The following is a 4,709-nucleotide window of genomic DNA, read 5'->3' as shown; positions in this document are numbered from 1 at the left end:
AATTCGCAGCTGGCGCGGACTTGCGTCTTATTGCGCTCGCGGCTTTCCGCCTTTTGCGATATTAACTTCGCTATGTACATTTCGGAGCTCGGAACTATCCTGGACGCGGGATATCATCTCCTTGTTATTACGCGGAGAATTCTAAGAGCATGAATTTTACGTAAGGAGGAATTATACGGATCAAATACGTTATCAAAAGTTAATATATCTAATGTATTTCGAGAACTTGACAGTGCGCAAAACACTTGTAATCTTTCAAATAATTAATTTGTGAGCTAAAAATTTTTAGAATATAAATTAATCTCAAGATATTATCTTATATCTAATTAACTTTTTGAAAGTAACTGTAAAAATTCATGCAAATAAAAATTTTCATTCTACAGGACAAGTCTTTAACTCACAAATTAATTATTAATTTTATACAATTAAATCTCGAAATGTATTAAACGTATTAATTTTTGTTGACGTAGTTTATCAAACTGATACAGTTTCTTTTCAAATCCTTGGTTTCGTAGCTTTCAAGTAATAATTTACAGAAAAGCGGAATTCATTTAGATGATTCTAAATATAGTATCGAAAAATAGTTTCAAATCTCTTTCTAATTTCTCTTAAAATTATCTTAAAAAGTGGAAAAATATTGTAAAGTCTCAAGAGATCTCTTTTTTACATGTATTTACCATTACTCAACTTTCCTATTTATATTTTGTATGCACAGTGAATTATCAGTTAACATCCAAAAATACTTACCTGTTTTTTCTATTATAAATTTATTCGTCGCAAGAGAGGAAAAACAAGACAGAGTATAATAAATAATAAATTCTGTTTAATTTATACTTGCGGAAATTCATCAGACAAAATAATAGAAATAACGTTGTTTAAATATAATTCTCGTAAAGAGCGTGTGATTAATGGCACAAATTAAAATTCATATCAGGCAAATTTCGTGACAAATTTTACTAGAACGGTACAACGCGAGAACCTACCACAATAGAACCGGAGTTAGCGATCAACTGCAAAGAGACAAAAAAGGGACGACCCGCTCGAAACTCTAAGAGAGGTAAGAAGGAGTTGTTTTTTCCCGTCACGAAACTTACGTACATGCCCTTTTTCGCGTAATTGTACTTTTGAAAACATGGTTAATAATGCACTTTGGGCGATAAACTTCTCGGCGAGAGATGCGACGTGGCAATTTTGCCCGCTGATTTAAGCCACGCTCTAAAAGCAGTTCCGCGATTAATTCTCAGCTTTTTTCGACGATTCCCGCGGGTGCTGTAAAGAAAAAGTTTGTTAAAGTTGGCGATGGCGTAATATTTTCATTCACCGTTGAACGAATTAAAAGGAGATTGTCTCTGGCGATCTAGTTTTATATCACTTGAGAAATATATTTAACACATCTTCGAATGTTGTTAGCTTAAAAATTATATCATTTTGAAACAAAATAATTACGTTATGTAATACGCTATATTGAGATTAATATTATATTATAACATAATTTTAACATTCAAGTACATTTGTAGCTCAAGTACATTTGTAGCTCTCCATCGCTATTAATGCATATTGCCGAACAGAATATATTATATGCTTAATGTCTTAATAAAAAATAAAATTCTTAAATTGCCATTTTTTTCCATACGACTAATTGAAAGGACATAAATAAAAAATACCATTAAAACTTTCGCTCGTAATTTCCTGTTTATAAGATGGAATCGACACACTATCGCTGCGAAATACACGACAGTTCGCTCCGTTTTTCCGTGGGCGACGCGACTCTAAACTTTCCTGACGATGCCTCGCAAGCGTTCCAGTATATAATTTCTCAACAGCGCGCACTATGATTTCCCTCGCTCTGAGATGCTGCCTGACGTGAGTATGTCGGAAAACTTTTCACAGGCGGTGAAAAAACCGCGGCGGGAAAGTATGCTTGCAGAGCGAGGAAAGCGCGAGCGGAGCGAGTCGGGGCTCCGTCTCGTGTAACGTCAAAATGCGCTGGTAAAGTTACCGTGTAATTTCGCGGAGTACGTGAAGAAGAGGCGGGTCGACGTCGCGCCGAGCCGTCGTCGTCGTCGTCGTCGTCGTCGTCGTCGTCGTCGTCGTCGTCGTCGTCGACATCGTGCGATGTCGACGCTTACGAGACACTCACAAGGAAACGCTCGCAATCCCTGTCTGATTTTCACGAGCATCGCATATGTCGCGGTAGACGGCTCAAAATTGGAGCTGCATTTCTTTTTTTCCTCTTTTGCTTTTTCCCTTTTTTGGAAAGTCGAAGCACAGCTACGAAATTAACGTATCCAAATTGATTTTCGAAATAATTGAACTGAATAAATAACGATTTATTCTGATTTTAAGATTTTATTCGTTTCAATTATAAATAGATAAAATAATGATATGTCAACAATAAGAAACTATATATGATCTCTTGTACGTGCGATTTAAGGAAAATGCAGGCTTCTGATACATCCTGTATACTGTCAAGCAAGTTCGACGTATGGACCAACGTGCACATCGAAGGATGTTTCCTACGTGCCACGTCAAAGTGCTAAACTCACCGTATAACTTCGGCATACGAGAAAAGGAGGTCGACTATTCTCCTCTAACGCGAGCACCTTTGGTGAAACAAAAAGATTGCTTGACAAACTCGTCAACTCGATTTGCTCGGAGTCGCATCAGGCTATGGACATAAACTTATTATAAATAGCTAATATCTGTGATTTTTTTCTTTAGAATTATCGCGAGCTACAATATGCTTCGATATGTGTGATTTCGATTTTGTTCACTCGTACAGTGCATACATGTGTAAACGTAACGCGACCGAAAAGAAAAGTATTCATCATAAGAATAATAAAAGGGAATAAAATTGTGTTGTAGAAGTTTCGTTTTTCGATAAAATTAATTTTAAACTTTAGAAAATTAATAATATATTTACATCTAATCAGTGTTGAAATACAGCACTTAACTGTTGAAAAATAGAGACATGTCAATTTAAGAAATATTGTTTTTTGGTAATATTAGTTATCTAAATTAATTAGCATGAATTATAAATTTTGCAAGATTTTTAAATAATTATTAGTATTACTTATGGACAATTGTAATTTTTCACATACATTTCATAGACATTTAAAACATGTGATACGTTATGATACAATAGAAAATATGTTCATTCGTCAACGGTCAAATTACGGTGTAAAACCCCGGTTCTCTTCCGATCACCGTAGTCAAGCAACGTTGTACACGGTTAGTACTTAGGTGGGAGACCGCTTGAGAACACCATGTTGCTGTTGGCAAGTTTTTTTTATTTTTCTAATAAACATCGATCTATCGAATATCACACTTTTGCGACTTTATAAAAAATTATTTTTATTATTTATCTACTTTTTTAAACAATTTCAATTTGATTCTTTTTTAATAAAAATCAGTTCTCATAAAATGCAACGTCCAATTGTTGATAATGTATATTACATCGTTTTGATAGAGAAATGCGATTTTTATATAGCTCTCTTTATAACTAATATTAATTGTAAATATTCTAAACAGAAATTTTAGATAAAAAATTATTATATACAATTCCAATTAAAATGACGTAATGCAATCCCTTGTAACATTGTAATTGGAAGCCTCGAGCAAAAAGAGATTAAAGCGTTACGAATCGTATCTAGGAGACAAATAGACGGGTAGATGAGAAAGCTGTCGTCGTCCCGTGGCAGGAACCGGAAACACTGTTAGCCCCCTTGAGCGAGCGCGGCAAACCCAGTTAGCGAAACACGTAGCACCCAACACCAAGTTGCAAGCGCGGCCGAAACTCGCGGCAGACGCGGCGAACGTAAAGGGATGAATACAGGCTGCGGAGGATCGGGTGGCAGTGGGCCGGTTGGGCGGCTGGGAAGTTTCGGGACAAACAATAACTACAACAACAACAAGCAGCGCAGGCAACTACGTCGTGCACGCACCGACGATAATTACAACAATAACCGTAACAACGTGAACCGGGGGGGGGGAGGGGGGAGGTGAGAGAGGGAGAGGGCACAAGAGGAGGGGGCGGGAGCGGCAGTTTAATTAGAATCGTGTCTGTCGCCGACTTAAGCTCCCTCTCGCCGACTCTACGAGTGGGATTTCACCCACCCCTTCTCGACACATAAGTGAAAAATCCGCTTAACCCTTCGCGCCTAACGGCTTGTACGTGTCGTGTGAGAGGGATAAACCGAATAAGCATTTTGCGAACGCGTGCGTGAGCGTATTTACGAAAGATGTAATATATCTGAAAGCTACTATCAAGTAGTCATAAAAGGGACATTTATTGTGGAATAGTTAATTTGGATCAGACATACAAAGTACACAAAGTGATGCAGTAAAAAGAGAAAAAATAATGTGTGTTAAAGATTTTTTATATAGATTTGAAAATAAAAAGAGAAATAATCGAGATAAAATTTCCATGTGTGAAAATTAAAATATTACTGATATTATTCAACGTAATCAAACTTCTTGTTGTAATTAATCAAATTATAAAATTGGTCGCTATTCAAACATGTAGATTAATTTCTTGATTGATTTCGAATGCAGTGACGAACAGGTATTGTATATGCAACATTTCAAGCAATTTCATCTTGGCGAAGCGAATTTCCAACTTCTCGAATCGATATTCATCCTAACCGCGAACGGAGATGAAGGGTCGGTTTAAAGGGGACGAGAGTGGGAAGAGGAAAGACGTGCACAAG

General features: G+C 36.7%; 1 pseudogene; it reads left to right on the top strand.

Moving 5' to 3' along the window:
• Positions 1-3,160: 3,160 nt before the first annotated feature.
• LOC140666416 (5S ribosomal RNA) lies at positions 3,161-3,281 on the top strand (annotated as a pseudogene).
• Positions 3,282-4,709: the final 1,428 nt, after the last annotated feature.

Source organism: Anoplolepis gracilipes, chromosome 5, assembly GCF_047496725.1.
Source record: "Anoplolepis gracilipes chromosome 5, ASM4749672v1, whole genome shotgun sequence".
Taxonomy (NCBI): Eukaryota; Metazoa; Arthropoda; class Insecta; order Hymenoptera; family Formicidae; genus Anoplolepis; species Anoplolepis gracilipes.
Note: the sequence above shows the minus strand (reverse complement) of the source record. Positions and strands in the feature narration are given on the sequence as shown.